Genomic DNA, 19,031 nt, shown 5'->3' with positions numbered 1-19,031 from the left:
CCGCAGTCCAATAATAACACCGTGCATAACAAGCTTCAATAATGTGGCTTCATTTTACTAATGGAAAGCGATATTCATTCCGCAGAAACATCGTCGAGTATTTCCCGCGAAATGTTATACAAGTCACGCGTGCAATTATCTGTATCATCCTCTCTGCCGAAGACCAATCCGAGCTCGTAAACAATTATGAATATTTCATACGAACGATGAATTTTACAGAAAAGCATACATAAACCATCGCCATAATTATGGACATTGTTACCGCGACCACTGCCACGACTTCGGAAGTTCGCAGTTCCGTCAGAGCAGTCGGTCGACACGCTAGTACCGTTACACCATTGTTTACGTCCCTGACAAATGAAGATAAGATGAAGAGCGTAATTGCATTGGCATGGATTGCGATTCTGACGTGCTCGTTGGTCGACAACAGATTTCTACGGGAGTCTGTGAGCGATAATCGACTCGGAGACCTCGTCCACGAGATCGTGCGATCGAGTTACACACGAGACGTTTTCATACTGATCCGAAACCATCGCAACGACGACGTCGCTGCACAAATAATCTCCGTTGTTTCCGAAACTGCGTTGAAATTGCTACCAACGATGATAATCGACGTCACGAAAACATCAAAGTCCCCTGATGATTTAGCTACCTCCGCTAGTCTTCTGATCTACGTATACGCTTCTCGTGTTGATGTTCAATCCTGGGACGAGATAGTCAGCAATTTGCTCGAGGTATCCTCGGGTTCTCACACTCCAAGGATTCTATTCCTGCTCGTAGTGGATGAAACCGATACCCACATCGAAGACTTTTACAAGTACTTGTGGACCCAGAAAATTATTCGAGTGGAGATTCTCGAAGTCCTGTCGTCGACGAAGCTCATGGTCGCTCATCGATACAATCCGTTTTCAAACAGCTACACGAAAGAGGATCCTTTCAGCGTCACATGGTACCCGGATAAAGTAGAGAATATGCATCGGCAGCCTATATGCTATCAAAGTACAGAACAGTATAACACAACGAGCAGTCATTCTGTAAGCGAGCTCTACTTCCGTAGCACAGTAATAAACGCCCTCTCTTTTACGATGAACTTCTCCCTTTTTATATGCGATGATGTCTCTGAAGCAGAGGCGTATCCTCTTCAGTACAGTTACCTGTCAAAATTGGACGATACCGCGAATTACATCGAAATGTTCTTGAACTCGGACGTGTGTCTGATAACTCCCATTCTGCCGGTGAAGACTGTGTTCCTGTGGAACATCTTCTACACGATTTGCCTCGGCGCAGCCATCGTGATCGTGTTTCTCGTCGCGTCGATATTCCTCCGAATCGACGAACGTCTACGACGAGCCATGTATCTGGTAAATCTGCTTCTCGGCTTTTCCGTCACGTTGTTGCCAACAACCTCCAGGGAGAAAGTTGTGTTCCTCTCTTTGGTGACGGTCTCTATCATGTACACCACCATGTTCTACACCGAAATCTTCGAATTGTCATTCGTACACCAAGAATACCAGATCGATGATTTCGAGGACCTCGCGCGATCGGGACTCACCGTGATGGTCGACGAGCCGACGTACCCGGAATTTATGAACTCGGAGCACATACCGCGGAGCGTCAAGAGGAACATGCTACCTTGGATGATCACGTACGGTGACGAGATTCTTGACCTACAACCACGTGCGAACACGTCGTACTTTTTCGAACGTGAAGTCGCCGAGATGATCGTGAATTCGAGACAGGACGCGTTCGGCCAACGTCTTTTCAAATTGAACAACTTGTGCGTGGAGGTTCGCAGCGTCTTGCTGACCATGAAGAAGAGATCACCGTACAAAGAACGCTTCCAAAACATAGCGATCCGTATGGTGACTGCTGGTTTCTTGGATCGCGCGGAGAAAATCATATCGACGGTATTCACACTTGCGCAAACAAATGCTAAACATAGGGCAGTTGTAGAACGCAAATTTGAGATACCCTTCCCGGTTGTGATATTACTTTGCGGTTTGTTTTTGTCTACTCTCGTATTTTTCGGGGAACTGATTCTTTCCAAATGTTCTCGGAACACGACTTGACTTGTAATCTATATTTAAATTGACGCCTAGCATTTTAATGCAACAATGATAAAAGAACCGTAATGCTTGTGTTTTCAATTGTGTTACATAAGAGTGCAATAAAATATTTTTCTTCGTCCGACGTGCTTTTCTGTTGTTTGTTCATGAACGCTAATCCCAGTGGAAATACTAATTCCCGAGGTCCGTACGGTTTGTTTCGACGGTTGGACGAGGGCGGTTCGCTATTGGAGGGACGATCGGGTCGCTAGATTGCAATTATGATAAACCTGAAAGCTCCTTTCGAAAGCTTTTCAATGGTATCGCAGACTTACAAAAGGGATGACCGCGCCGGGACCCTTTTGACCGCGTTTTAATCTATATCGTTCTCTATTTCCTCTTCTCTTTAACCCGAGACTGCTGCGACGTGCATGACAAGTTTTCCAACATGCGATCGTCAAAAACGTTCGGAGTTCCAGTTGTATTATACATACGTCGTATTTGGAGGATCGATAAGTCAAAGAGGATCAAACTAATCCGCGAATGGTTGATTCCGGAAACGAGCGTCGGTGCTTGCAACCATAGCCAGATTCAGGGGAATTGATTCGAATCGAGGAGAAAAAGTTACCCTCTCTCTGCCGGTACCGGATCAGTCACGTGACGGTGTGATTCGTGCATGAAAGAGACGAAACGCGTCACGTGACCGGGCCGTAGCGGAAGCGTGGGGAACAGCGTCGTAGAAGGGGAAGGTAGAGTGGGGATAAGTTTTAACTTGATGACTATGCTTGTAGTAGCTGGTACGGTACCGCTCTATTCAAAACGAATCGTTGCAGATTTTCGTTGAAATTACTACAAGACGGGAAACGGTAATAAAAGCAGGGACCGGCTGGGGTCACGGAATTTCTTTGGTTCGTCTCGGCGGTTCCCTTGACCGGTCGATATTTGTCCGAGCCACGACTATTGCCGGAGTATTGTTCCGGCAGAAAATCGATTAAAGTTATGTGTGCCCGGCCCCCCCCCCCCCCTAAAGAAAGATCTTACGTGACCTACATGCGTTCCAGCGAAAGAAGGATTTCGCTGTTTGTGCGCGCGACAATACACCCTTGTCCCCGACTGAGTTTTCCTCCTTGCGAACCTCCTCGAAGTCGACTTAAAGCGGCATTGTCGTAAGCTCAAAGCCTTTTTGCCCCTTTGCTCCTTCGTCCCTGTCGTCCCCTCGCCCCCTTGAATTCGCCGTGGCGCGCCGTTCGCGGTAAGAAAAGAGAAAGGCCGTGTCTCCAAAGCCATTCTATTTGCGTGAAATACGGTGGATGCTATGTAAATGCAGATTCGACGGACCAGTTCCGTCTTCAAGTTCGCCTTCCGCTCCGATTTCCCCGACGTTCCTTGTTTGCCTCGTTCTCAGTCCACCATTTTTACTCGACGTGGATCTAATCTTCCAGCACTGTTCACCTCTCCGCCGATACTTTGCCGATACACGCGTATTCTCGACGTATTCTTCTTACTGCGAGCTGCACGGCCACTACTCCTCGAGCAATTGTACAAAAGGATATAGGACTAATCCGATAATAAAACTTTTTTGTTTGCACTGGTTTCTCGATGAAATTTTTTCCAACGTACAGTGGATAACGAGAGTAAGTTAATACTCATATTTTCAATAATGAAATCACGATAACAGTAATATTTATTCACTTATAAAAATAAACAAGTTGACTACATATTTCATGGCAATGTTGAAAACAAAATTTATCACGATAATCACAGTGATCTGAAGATTTATCAAGATATTGATCTTTCTATACTAAATATACAGGCGTGTGTGCCAAAAGTAAGTTAAAGTATCGTTTAATAACACTGTCCAACACCAAATTTGTTTCACAATTACATTGTGATTCCGAATCTGCCCTTAATTTTTCTCCTAGACGAACAGTTCTTGAGAAACAAGACTTCGAAAAAAAAAAATATTTTTAAACTTTAAACAAATATTTTGATGGTATTATAAAAGATATTGAATTGTTCTTTACAGCAAAAGATTCTGTAGACTTTCCCGAATACAGTGATATCTAATACTAATACATTATGAATGTTTAAACATGTTTAAACAATCATCAAAGACGGAGAGACACCACTTTTGCAGAAACTTTTCAGGATATTTTTGAATTTATCTCAGAAAATAAGGGTTTAGCGGAAAATCGAACTATACCACGCGATAGAGCAGACTTTTATCTTGAGAAATCACCCTTTGAAGTTTGCTACGTCGATCAAAAATGATTTTCTCCTCTTTAGTGCATTTTAATACAAGCATGGTTTTTAAAAAGCTTCTTTTTATACATTTCTTTTAATTAAAAGACAATAGAAACTAATCGTTTCTAGCATACTTAACTCTTTACTGATTTGTTGTACAATGAATAACTCCGAATATTATCATGTTCGGTCTCATTTTGGTCAAGGTTTCTTAGGGAAATAATTAAAAACGAAACAGTTTTGTGATTTTAGTTCTCGCTTAAACTGTGTGCCATCAATTACGAGTTTCATGTAACACTTCTTGGTGATCGAACATCCGAGCTCCTCAAGCTACCAGAGACAAGTTTTTCAAAATTCTTATGTATATGTAGTGGATCGGCAAACTAATATTTCCTATAAAGACAATTCTCGTGTTGCAAACATTGCGCAAAATTCGGTCGCCTGCAAACGAACTCCAGCTCGGCGAGATCTTTATCGAAATCATGGAAACACTCGAGTCCTTCGAGACGAAATTGAAATACCGTGCCCTCCTTGACACACATATTTCACAAACGTTGAAGTCCCGCTAGAGTTCGCGCGTAACTTTTCTCTTGTTTATCGTGCAAATAATATTGGAACGTGCCAGTGACCTATTGCCAGTGCCCGAGGGATCTTATCTCGGAAAATCGAATACTTTACACCCGCAAAAAAAGTGTGTGTACTTCTGCGGAATTGCAAAGTTGTTCGAAACTTTCCAGATTGAAAGCTGAAGTGCTTGAAGGAGGGAAAACGAGGACGAAGATATTCGCGTGGCTGCCGCGAACAGTTTCGGAAAATCGATAGTTTTTCTGCACTTCCGACGATTATGAAATTACTGGGAGAGCGTTGCACGAAGGAGGAGCATCGAATGCATCGAATATTTCACGTAGTTAAGGAAAGTTGTGGATTCCTGTAGGCGATTTCGATGTGGAATCACCGAAACATGTTGTCGCGCGAACCGCAAAGAGGTCCACGGTTGAACATTTCCACGGGTGCTGTTACGTTGCAATTAAACGCTGCAACGAGCCTTGCAATCGAAGTAGCGATATCGTTAGTTTGCGGCAAAGCTGCTCGTACCATCGTGAGATCGCTATTCTGATTCGTAACGAAAATTTTCGACGAAGGTACTCCGCGCTGTGGGCGGACAATCTCGAACTGTTTAATGACCGCAAAAATGCCTCCGTTTTATGGGGTTGTTCTAAGGAAACGACGCGCATACGTCACAATTACAACGTCTCGGTGGGTCGTTCTTATCGAGCGAACCGTTCGAACTTTTTACTCGTGGCATCGAATCGAGACGTTTCGGACATAATGCGAGTAAGGGCTGCAGACCTGTCCAGTGAATGAACACTTAAGCTGCACGTCTCTTAAAATTATTATTTGGAAATAGTTGTTTAATGTCCTGAGTCTTATTTCTGTAGGGCGACTGTGTGATTGCGAAGACCATGTATTCCAGAACATAATTCTAACAAACCCACCGGAGTGTAAAATTCTAGTTGACTGTCCCAGATTCTCTTTACTACGATCCAGATTTTCCATCGAAAATGACCTCAAGTCAAATCTGAACGAGGGCAATATCGGAAACGTCCTCCTCTTCGTTAGATCTATCGATACATATATAAACTGCTATTTTGTTCTTGCTGTTCCGTATCGCAATGCAAACATTAACCAACCCTCTTCACAAGTAACATGTAAGATATGATATATTCGATTGTAAACCATGTGGTCACTAATGACCTCGCTGTTAATGCGACCACATTAAAATAAACCATAAATTTGATGGTTATAAATTTTAAATGAATAATATGTTAATGTTCTCGACGCAACACACGGTTCGATCAACTATTAACGAAAAAGCAAATTTTGCACGTTAACTTAAACTTTCAACGTTTCGATCCACGTGTGGGTCGTTTTCAAGAAAGAAGAAAAACTGCGTTCTTCTTTCTTGAAAAGGATCGAAACGTTGAAAGTTTAAGTTAACCTGCAGCTTTTTCGTTAATTGCGCCGAGAACATTAACATATCATTCATTAACAGCCATACGATCGATAATTCAAACAATAGTTATAAATTTTATTGAAAATCTGGCATAGGGTTAAACGAAAAATGTGCCCAATGACCACTGAATGAGCATCAATTTCTAAAGAATGAGTAGAGATACAAACATCATAGGTTCACTGAACCACCTCAAAATACAAATTGCTAATACTAAATACAACTGCTGACCACTGTTCGGAGATGGAAATAAGACACATCACTAGACTGCGGGTGTTTATGCAAAATAAAAATAGTTTGCATGGATTGCAAGAAATTGAAACCAAATTGAATGTTATTTCTTCCCTTAATGATCTTAATAGAGGAAGCATATATGGACATCTTGAATTTTTCTAATTTTTCAACAGTTTTGAATTTCATCTACTCAATATTGCTATGAATGCATCAAGATCCGCAGTCTACACATCACCTTAAACAACAATAAAACTTGATGCAACCATACAAAATTTTACCTTGGCAAAACCGGTCAAGCACAAATCTGCACGTAATTTTGCAAACAGATCTTCGCCGATCCAAAGCCGCAGAATCCAGCAGTGATAGTTTTTACACATAATTCTGGTACACCCTGCACACGAACGTAAGAAGACATTGTCCCGAATAAATCTTTCTTAAAAAATTATTTTTTGATGGTTGCAGAATCATTATCAACGACGATAGATTATACCGTAACTTTGCAGCATTGGAGTTCCGAAGATTTCGATAAGCTCGTGCGGTATGGTTGATTTCGCGTGATCGATGACGCGTGACATCGCAGTCGACAGGTTCCGGTGCGATGTCCTGCGGCCCGATTGCGGTCACATTATTAAACCGCCGGCTATTCACGCACGTAGCCTCTAATACGGCGAAATGTACAGTTTGTACTGTGCAAATAGAACGTTTAGATCAAGTATAACGTGACTTCGGCGTGAGTCTGTGCCGCGATCGGTTTGCAATAATGTAATCCTCAAATTAAGCTAACTCAGAGTGCGCTAACGGCGGTACCAGTGGCAGCGACAGCAGCTGCAGCCGGCGTTTAATCGCATCGACTTGTCGCAATTGTTACGCGGCCAATTCGAATCAATTCCATAACAAATCCGTTTAATTCCGGTAGCTCAAGTCCCACGAACCGCGTTTTTTAACGTGATCCAGTCTTCGTAAACTAAACGCAGCGAAGAAAATCGCATCGACTCGTCGCAATTTTTATGACAAATCTCTTTAATTCCGGTCACTCAAATATCCCTGAACCCGAGTCGCCAGATTAAGACTTGTTTCCCTCACTCTAGCTTCCCCTTCTACGATTCTGCTTCCACCGCGCACTAATACTCTAACCTATTATATATATTTAAATAATTCTAAAACACCATTACTGTCGTGTACTAAAACATTAGCGTTTACTTACTAGTGTAACGTCTTAGTACGTCTTAGTACTTTTTTATAACGAATGTCCAGCTGCATCGATTGATGTATTAAAAAATACCTCATTCCATCTAAAAAAAAATGAAGGTGACCTTCATATCTCTAAAAGGAATTACACAAAAGCAAAAATCTTTTTGGTATCGTATGAGCCCCATTTTACCATTCAACTTTGTCCTTCAGACGTTTGACGTATCTTTAAAAATAACAAAGATATTCAAGGTGGTCAAATTAGCTGGGACACCCTGTATATTTTTCTCATTTAGAAGTTGTTGCTGTTTTGAATTACATCTACTCAATTAACCGACTTCGAAAAAGGAGGAGGTTACTCAATTCGATCTGTATGTGCCTTTTTTTCTTTTTTTCGCTTTTTCTTCTATGTATGTTCACCGATTACGCCGAGATGGATGGACCAATCGGAACGAGACCTTTTGCATCTTGTAGAGTATGTTCCCGGGATGGTCCCCCGTGCAAAAAAATTTTACATTTTCTTATTAATTATACGATTTTATTTGCGAAAATGTAGGGTGGTGATGCCGTTGTGAACTCCGCTGAATGTTAGATATTAGGAACAGTAACGACGCGACATCGTTACCGTTATCGATTGCGGCTTTCAGAGATAAAAAGTGTGAAATAGAAAAAATTTTATAAGGAAAAATTAAACCGACTTCGAAAAAACGCACTAAAAAGTATAAAATAATTTCCATTTAATTTATGTGAATACACACGAACTTAAATACAATACAATCATTTCGGAGGCGGCACAAAAATTAAAAATTTGCCAAATGACAGATGTTGCTGATTATGATTTCATTGGAATATGGTGGGCTTGGAAATCAGTAGGTGGGAAGAAGCATGTAGAACAATTTAAGGATTTTCGTAATCTCCAGTGTCGGAAATTTTCAATTTTGCGCCGCCTCCGAAAAGATTGTATTGTATTTAAGTTCGTGTGTATTCACATAAATTAAATGGAAATTATTTTATACTTTTTAGTGCGTTTTTTTTTTGTCATAAATGCCCACTACGCCTCGAACCGCATCTCTGAACGCAATCGAGTCTTTTTTTTAAACTAAACGCAGCAAAGAAATCGTTCGGCGTTTCTCCGGCATCTCTGCGTCCACGAATTCGGTTTTCAATTGCTTTCGCGAGGACCCGAATCGGTGTCTCGATACGTTAGGAGACGGGATAAAACCCTTAGGATTGAAAGCGATAAATCGTAGGCACGCGACGCGCTGGCTGCATATTCTCCGTGGGAAACGACTGGCAATAATTCGAAGTTTTGTCGCGACTGCATTTGTTATAGTCGAGCGTACAAACGACGTAATTTGTAACCAGCCTGTAACGATACGAGAACGTCGTTACACGTTGCTTTCCCAACGTTTTATGTGATTTGATAAACGGGCGTGGACGATACAGATGCGGACCTTCCTCTCCCGCGTTAACGATAATAACGTTGTTACGCCAATGAAATTAAGCTTATCGATTTTCGGCAAATTTAATGCGCGTAATTTACAAGACTACTCGATAAGCATTCCCAAACCATCGAACCAGGTTTCTAAACTGATAATCAATACCCACGTTACCATGTAACCGACACTCTGCTCTTTTTGTCATGAGGATATATCCGGCTTTTCTGTGTACAGTGTGATTTTTATAAAGTGACCGATTCAGCTTTCATCAAAATGAATAGATGTACGAAAAAATCGATTCAACGAGAAATGTTCTGTTTCGATTTCAATGTCAATTTAATTTTTTTTATGGAACTCTATACATATTGTAGGATCTGGTCGTCAACGCGGATGGAATTTCGTTGACTTCGGACGAGACAAAAATTAACTTGACAACACGAACGATAATAGACAATTTATTACGATTAACAAGGGACGTTAACAATTTGCAACTCGCACAATACAGTGTTCTTTCGTTTCCTCGTCTATTCTGTTTGAACAAACTCTTCATTAGCCTGCTTCTCGGTTTTCGAATTGTCATCGGTTACGCGTCGCGGGGGTTTTTTTGCCTCCGCAACGGCCGACAACAGCTCCTTCGCGACACCAAGCACCGAGTGACAACCTTGCCGTTTGTTGTCACTCGCACATATACGCACACATTCATACGTCACGCAACACACAACATACAGTTTGGAACGTCTTCGACCCCGCGTTCACATCCTACAAAATATTTTGCTTAAACCTATTAATAGGATTTTCGATAATTGTGCTCTGTACCAAAAGAAAGCATATAGAAATTTTCTTTTAGATTGCAATCTTAAGAAAACGTGACTTGTTAGTTGACAATGAAAATTGCTGTTGCTATTAAAGGTTCCATTAAAAAGTGTCCAGCCATGTACCCAGAGATGGGGAAAAATTTAATCAACGATTGACGAATTTTCTACTTCAATCGTTAATCGTAATTAACAATTACATTCCTACTGTAGTCGTTAATTGCGGTCAACGATTACATTCTTTTCAATTGTAATCGTCAATCGGATAATCGATTAATGATTAACTGCTGAAATTTCGAAATGAAATCCGGAATCAAAACTGTATGAATACTGATAAAAATGTAAACTGAATTTAGGTGTATCGTCATTTGGTCTATATATAATACAAACTCTGTTTACATGCTTTTATGTTTTTTTTCGATGATTTCTTCTTTCAATCAAAGATCGACGATTAACTTCATCAATCGATTGATCCAATCGTCGATTTTTCGATGATTTTTTAATCGTACACATTAATCGATCAATCATGATAAAAATTTTAATCGATCAATGCAAAATTGTGGTACAGGGTGACAAGAAATTATGTAGGAAAACCGTTATACTTCCCGATTCTACACATTAGAGTCGGCGAAAATCTGTTAAAAATGTTTTCTGCAAAATTAGCCTTGACAGAGTTTTTCATGGTCAAATTTTTTTAATGATTCTATCATGTTCTACTCATTGAGACGGACGAACTTCGCAAAGGAACCACGGGTAAGAATGAACCGGTATCTTGAAAATTGACGGTAAAGTTCAAATAACACGTAAAATTATTTGTGATTCAGAATTTCATCACAACATAGCAATATTAATATAATCATATTAGGACAGTCTTAAAAGGACAAATCTTTCACAAATATCAGGAACATCTCTAGCATATATCGCGGCAGTAATTACTTACCTTCGAAGAAAGTCTGTCTACTCGCAAGAGTTATCAGTTTAACCGAAAATGAATTCTAGTACGATCCGATTTATTTCTCGCGATTACTTAATTCACCGAAGACTTGTTCCATCTTGCAGACTACCAGAAACGAATTAAATCGTGGAGAAATGGAACAAGAGGATTGGGAGGTTGTTAGTCCTTATCGGACGCTAGCTTTTGGTTTCGGTAAATATGCGAAAAATTATGAGTATTATAATTAGACTGTGGATCTTTATGCATTTATAGTCAAATTGAGACGATGAAATTCAAAAATGTTGAGAATTTAAAAAAATTGAAGGTATCAATATATGATTTCTCCTCTGTTAAAATCATTAACGGGAGAAATAACATTCAATTTAGTTTCTATTTCCTGCGATCGATGCAGACAATTTTTATTTTGCATAAACATCCGCAGTCTAATGATAAGAATAACATTGTTGTTAGAAATTATATATTTTCCGAAGGAGTATTACGAATACATGAGTTTCAAATAATTATTTATAAATTGTCAATGTATGATATTTTTCGAAACAATCTCCAACATGAACGACTGGTTTTGTGGTACAGGTATCACAGTAATATACTTTTGTCCTTGTTATTCCTGGCACCGTACGATTAGAACATACTATGCAGACATTATGTTTTCCTAAGCCACAAGGTCGCATGATATGTAGTTTTCCATCTAATCTCCCCTCATTGCCTGTTGATGATATTTCACGTCGCCTAGTTTCATCTATATGAAAATCCCCAACTAGTGACATAATTAATGACCGAATAAATTTTTTATAAGGCATTTTCCGTTTCTTGTTATGATTACAATCAGCTTTATACAGAATAAAAGAATTGAAGCAGCATACTTCCATTCCCCAGAAAAAAACTTTCCGCCTCCATTTTAATGATTTGCGTAAAAAACAAGGCATAGTTCCATATTGATCTGGTCGGTCTTTTGCGCACTTGTATTTATCATAATTCAACATCACTTCCGGTCTCATAACCATTTCCTCACCTGGTTTTGTTCGTGCAGTACTCAGTTTTGCAGTATCATATGAACTGATTATGTTAACAAGTCCTTTGTCAACGCCTTTCTTTCGCCATGATAAAGCTAACAGCTTACTTTTTTTTGTACGGAATCCGATAACAGTCCTTTTTTGAGAAGTCTTCTCCTGTATAAGTTTTTGTATTTGTTTCGGCAGTTTTATAGTACCCGTTAAATAGCATTCCTTTTTAAGCAATTCTTCAGCCAATGGAATACTGGTATAGTATTCGTTGACATAAAGATGATGTCCTTTGGCTTCAGGGATCGAAACGAGTAAATTGTTGTACAAATGCAAAACGAGCCTTGCACTGTCAGGAAGCTCGGGACAAATTAAAGACTCCGACAGATAAGATTCATAATTGGGCAATATCGAATACACATATCCAGTATTTGTATCTGCCAAAACATGTATTTGCAGTCCTATATTAGCTGGTTTATCGGGCTTATAAGTTGAAGTGAATTCTCCTTTGAACGGCATATCAATGGTATCCACATATATTTCTTTTCCGGGAACAAAATTTTGTCTAAACTTTAAATCAATACACTCCAGAAAGTTTATGACTTTCATACATTTTGTTGTTGGTTTGGCTGGATCAGCGTTTTTAGGTAAATAGAGCATCCGCAAAATTTGAAAAAAACGTTCTCTCGTAAAAATCTTAGTGAAAAATGGAATATTGCACACGGTATCTTTGGAAAAATAATCTCTCATGTCACTTAAAAACATTGTACCCATATTCAAAATCACACCAAAAAAAGCTCGCAATTCCTTTTCCGAAATGACTTCCCACGTTTCCCAAATTGATTCCTCGGATAACTTTTTCTTTTCCATTTTCCTTATCGCATATAAATTTGTTCGCACTGTAATTTCCTTTATGAGCTCGTCATTAAAAAATTTTTTGAAATAATATATAGGGTCCTGAACTTCTCCAAAAGTTTTGGGGTTACTTGTAAAAGGAATCCTACTAGGGAGAGCATCATCCTGACTCCCGAATTCAATCCAATCAACGTCCGAGTCACCAATATTTTCTGTTTCAACCTTCCTTTTCTTAGGACTTGGTAAAGCCTGAATGCTAGTCTCATCACTAGAATCGTCACTTTGAACTTTATCTTCAGAACTTTCACTGTTGCTAACATTATCCATTTTTTGAGCAGAATATATTAAAAATTGACTACAAAAGGCGTTGATATATCACCGGATATGTTAATTGCTCCGTTGCTGGTGCCCAACTGACAAGGGTATCCACATTTCACAGACAGCGAGTTTCGAAAAGATCCGTATTGTCATTTCGCCCGTGACACGATCGCTGCGACAAAGTACTGTTGTCAAGTGAGAGGTTACTTACGACCGCTAAGGGTAACATAATCACATTCGGACAGTCTTAAAAGGACAAATTTTTCACAAATATCGAGAACGTCTCTCACATCCAGTAATTATTTTCCTTCAAAGAAAGTCTGTCTACTCGCAAGAGTTATCTGTTTAACCGATTAACGAAAGGAGAATGAATTCTAGTACGACTCGATTTATTTCTCGCGATTACTTAATTCACCGAAGACTTGTTGCATCTTGCAGACTACCGGAAACGGAATTAAATCGTGGAGAAATGGAAAAAGAGGATTGGGAGGTTGTTAGACCAGGAGGAAGTTGATTAAAACTTGTGTCCCCACTCTATCTTCCCCTTCTATGACGTTATTCCTCCACGTTCACGTCGCGGCCCTATCACGTGACGCGTTTCGTCGTGCATTTGTCCAGTGCCAGAGGGAGGGTAACTTTTTCCCCTTAATTCGTGCTCCCTCCCCTCAACTGGCAACTCCGGTTCTCACTGCTTCGTTGCTACAAAATATTGTCTATCGAGCAATAACTGCGTTCTTTCTATTGCAATTAGAGGATAAATAAACCGCGGATAATCCATCTTCAATTATCTCCGTTGTCCCGTCCTTCGAGGCAGAAGCGGCGATGATCTGGCCGCGTCGCACAGTGGGGTATTTGGCCTGAAAAAGTGGAAAAAACTATTGTAGCGTTATTTATAAGCTCAAGGTTATAATATTATATATCGTTGGATTCGCCTTAACATCAGCTACAACATTATGAAATCCAAAATACATTTTAGTATTTAAAAAATCAAATTTACCTCAATTTTTTGAAAAAAAAAATTTTTTTTAACTTTTATATATTGAAATTTGTAGACGACTGAATACTGTTCCTCTCTTGTTGGAAACATTTTTTTCTCAGATTATCGAGAACCCCTGAAAAAGCGAGGCGATAGTGGAATATTTGCACTATTGTAACTTGAACAGTATTTAAGAAAAAAATATTTTATTATAGCGTTTTGGAAAGCTCTGAAAACAAGCTAGAAGAATATGCAATAAAAAATAGGGTTTTCTATTGAAGAAATTGAAGATGACCTTCGCGTGATTTTCAAACGACTATCCAAGGTCAAATCAATGACGCCATTTTATGGCCCCCTCGAAACCATACAACTTTTGTCAGAAACATTTTTTAACCGAAATGCTTAATTTCGAAGATATACGTCTGTTTCACTTTGAATGACTCACCCGGTATATATATATATATTATAAGAACATTTTAAAATTATTAAAAACGCTGTTAAACGCTTAATACTAAATTAGCTATAAAATTTGAATCCGGACATATCCGGAATCAAACTTTGTTGGCTTATAATCACAAATCTTTACCGAATGTAATGACACCAAAAAGAGCACTCAATAAAGCTTTATACTATAACAAAATTGTCAATAAAGTTTTGTCATTTTTAAAAAGCTTACAGAATGATTGGTAATATTCAAATATTAATAACTATACTAATTTAGATGATAACAAAATAAAATCTATGCGAAAGTCGATAAATCGAAATAATTAAAAGCCAACTGCTTGTGCGCGTTCGCGGTACGTTAAAATTCAAGCGTACACTCCGATGCAGCATGGCGCGGCGTCACGGTGCACCAGCCACCATCAAATTCGTGTATTTACGCAGATGAAGTGATTTTAATTGCGGAATACTAATCAACGATGGCTCGATACCTCCGGCAATATGTATTGTCGACCAATTCACGTACTACGATTTCGGAGACACTCTATATAAAATCGAGAAGACTATTGTCTATTTAATTTTTCCATCTGACCTGAGACAGTAGTGGTCAACTTCTATATAGATCGACTTTTCTAAGAAAATGTGTCGTGATCTATCTATTAACAGTTAACATCTGATTTCTGATACAGTTCACAAATCTGGTATACATATAGTAAACGAAGAATGTGTTTCTTATCATTCTACACATTTTATCTCATTTGATAAAATGTTGTTCTAATTTTTTGAAATATTTTTCTCTTAAATAAAACACAAGAACTGACCTACTTTCAATTTTTTCATCTCAATTAAAAAAGTCATGCAGTGAAGGGTTAAAATCTTATCATTTAACACATTCAAACTTGTGTCTTTTGTACTAATAAGTGACAATGGGGGAGGGGGTGTTAAACTAACATGATATTTTATTAATAACTAGCATTGTTTCCGGTTCTTTATAAACATTATATATCTACTACCTACATTGTCATTGATAATCTTGTATTTTTCATCCTCCTTCCTCCTAAAAATATTTTTATTTCTTGTCCAAGGAGGGGTTAAAGAATAAGTCGTTCTCCATAGAATTGTTGTAGTTAGCCCGATCGATGGCGATCAACTTTGCCATTCCTGATCTAAGAGGTCGTACATTGATCTCGAATGTACAAGCACTCGAGAATAATCTGAAAGGAGTTCGTTAAACAACGATTCGAATCGACCCAACTCTGGCTGTTACGAACTCGCGAAAGCCTCGCGAGGGTTAAAGGTCGACGGGAAATATGTTGGTAAGCATTCGTGACAAACGAAAGCGTGTAAAAGTGAAAAAAAAGAGGAAACCGGTGGCGGGTAAAGTTGTATCAGAATAATGTGGCTTCCCGGATTGAAATGCGAGCGCGATCGTTATACGGTGGAATATCAACGCTGAAATGGGATACGTCCCAGAGATTTGACCGTTGCTCCGCGTTCGTTCCTTTGAACATCAAGGCTTTTAAGCGGAGCGTATCAAAACGTCACAAAAAAAGATGATAGCCCGTTGACAAAGGTGGGCTTTAACTGTCGAAAATGGTGCGCGCATCTGACCCTGTCGGGCACAGCCGGGCCTGGGTCGAGTTCCGTTCACGCAAACAAAATTGTGCGTTACAGAATCAGCGACACTGAAAATTTGCGGATATGAGCAAACATCGAGGACCGTTTTTGCCACGGCTGAAGATTGCAGTATCGACGCTAAGGTGACTTTTATTTTCGACTTTTAAATTTCTTTTACGGCATCCCCCAACATTGTTCCGAATAATTAAAAAACAAAAACGATTTTGCTCATCTTTCACTACAATGGACAAGATACCTCGTTTCCACGATGTTGAAGTAACGATGCTATGGACGAGATGTCTCGTGTATCTTTATTATGGATATGAAATGGTTTATTTGAAGATTTGTCGCAAGTAATCGATTTTTAAGACATGTCATCGTCGGTGGAAGGTGTTTAAACATAATAAATATAAAATACTCTATATTTTACACAATTAGAGTTGTTATTGCTTATTTTCTATGGAACGCAGAGAAATAATTGTAATCGATATGTAGAAGATCTAATATACAAAAATACAACCGACAGAAAAAAATCTCATCTAACAATAGAATGTGTAGTTTGTAAAATAAATTTTATCAAGCTTTCAAGCGTTCCATACAAAATAAACAATGAAAGCTTTAATTGTATCAACTATGGAGTATTTAATATTTATCATATTTAAGAACATGTTCCCAACATCGATTACACTGTCCAACACCAAATTTGTTTTCAATATACTGTTGGGTCCTTCTTATAGAGTTTTTTTTTAACTCAAAGAACTCTATAAGAAGGACCCAACAGTGGTGTCGTTATGTGACGACGATCGATTTGTTGTTAACGACCGACGTTCGTTTGCAGTTAACATTTGTATTCAGATTGTAACAAACCGTTGAATTAAACATCTGTTTTGAATAAATACTCCTTCAAACTTCAGAAGTGGGATAATCTCGCGAAATTGTATTGAATCGACTTGTGAATTGAATTGAATCGTGTGTTTATATTGTGTAACACCCATAAATATCGTCATGTCATTTACTCAAACGATCGATCGCCGTTATGTGACGACGATCGATTTGTTGTTAACGACCGACGTTCGTTTGCAGTTAACATTTGTATTCAGATTGTAACAAACCGTTGAATTAAACATCTGTTTTGAATAAATACTCCTTCAATATCGCCGTCATGGCATTGTACGACGAAATCATAGTGTCGAGATATCTTGTCCATAGCATCGTTTCCTCGACATCGAGGAAGCGAGATATCTCGTCTACGGCAGTAAAAGGGTTAAAGGCTGGGGCACGTTTTCCCGTTACGCAGATTGTTTTTAATTATTTCGAACAATTCGGAGGGGTGTCGTAAAAGAATTTTCGAAAAACATTTGCAACAAGAGTAAATAATAGCCACTCTAATCGACACGCTGCTGTTGCGAGCGAATAAAATTCCTGTTAGTATTTCTAATATCCCGGCGGCGTGCGTGCATTCCGTATTTCATTCCGGCCGGTGCTGTTCACCGTTCACACGGCAAATAATGAAACTATTACCGCGAGTACGTCCGCGTGAAATTGCTATCGAAAATCGTTTCTACCGCGTGTATACCGTAGCCGAGAAAATGAGAAGAACTTTTTTGGAAGCCGTAAGACGAGCAGTGGAAACGAGTGCGTTTACCGTGCCGAAAGCGATAGCTTTCCCGTCAAAATGGAAGCTGGACGAATCCGTGCAGCGAACGGAGAACTAATTGCGAGCGTGAGTTTCGTCGTAACATGGAAGTTACGATTCCCGCGAACAAAAAGCCGACGCGCGGAGATAATTGTGCGTGCCGGCAAATGTCCCGCATGCGTCGCGCCGCTAAAACTTTTAATAAATCAACCACAAGTTTTCCGGGCGCGCGGTAAACACGCGTTCGCAGCGTCCATGATTTTCAAACAGGCCGGACACAGTGTAAACTTCGCGCGACAACGTTCCGGCCAAGGATGTTTTTATTTCTCTGATATTTTTAATTACGATTCTACCCGCGAAAGCCCTGGGGCGAGATAATTAACGGCACGTAACCTAAAAACTTTGATAGAAAATTTTAATCTCAACTTGTCCGGAGAGCGCCAGACGGTTATCAGTTAAAAATTTCCTATTATATTATTTTTTCCCCAAGATCCGCGAGAGCCGAGATAATTACACAATTACTCGGAACGTCCAGATAGGAAAAAAAATTTTAATGAGTTACGGGTATATATAATTACCAGAAATATAATGAAAAATATTGTTGCGGGGAAGATCGTTCTGAAATTTCCATGACGGACCGAATTATTAAAAGAAATTTCCCGTGTACAACCCGAGGATCCTGCCAGCGCGAGAACTTCAGAATACTATTAGAGATAGCATTCGTCGTTTTACAGAGAGCCCCGGCTATCAGCCCGTTGGCAATTGCTAATTATGAAAGTAATTAACGCTCGCTATCACTGATTCAGAGGACGGCCAGCTATAATATTAGCAAAACTACCACGGAACTTCCATGAAATGGATCATCGTGTACGCGCGCGTACTTCGCCGACGTATAACCAAACTAATCATGCAGCATTCAATAACAAATACCCGGCTGATTGAAAAATGTTTAGCACGCTATGATTTGATAATTAGCCGACAGATAGATAACGCATCTGAACGAACATGGCAACCACATAAATATGTTGTTACTTGGCTGCTTCCGCTTCAATTCTTTATCGTTGCACTCGAGACGCATTGTAAAAGAATTGAAGCGGAAGCAGCCAAGAAAAAATTACCGGACACATGCACGACGAAGCGCGTCACGTGATAGGGCCGCGACGTGAACGTGGGGGAATAACATCATAGAAGGGGAAGGTAGAGTGGGGACACAAATTTTAATCAACTTCCTCCTGGTCTAACAACCTCCCAATCCTCTT

The 19,031-nt window shown here is 39.5% G+C and overlaps 1 protein-coding gene across 2 annotated transcripts in view; it reads left to right on the top strand.

Moving 5' to 3' along the window:
* LOC143208896 (uncharacterized) overlaps positions 1–19,031 on the top strand; it is a 141,292-nt gene that overhangs the window by 79,128 nt on the left and 43,133 nt on the right. The window lies entirely within an intron of this gene.

This window comes from Lasioglossum baleicum, chromosome 5 (assembly GCF_051020765.1).
Source record: "Lasioglossum baleicum chromosome 5, iyLasBale1, whole genome shotgun sequence".
Classification (NCBI taxonomy): domain Eukaryota; kingdom Metazoa; phylum Arthropoda; class Insecta; order Hymenoptera; family Halictidae; genus Lasioglossum; species Lasioglossum baleicum.
The sequence above is the reverse complement of the archived record's forward strand: the minus strand, read 5'-3'. Positions and strand labels throughout refer to the sequence as shown.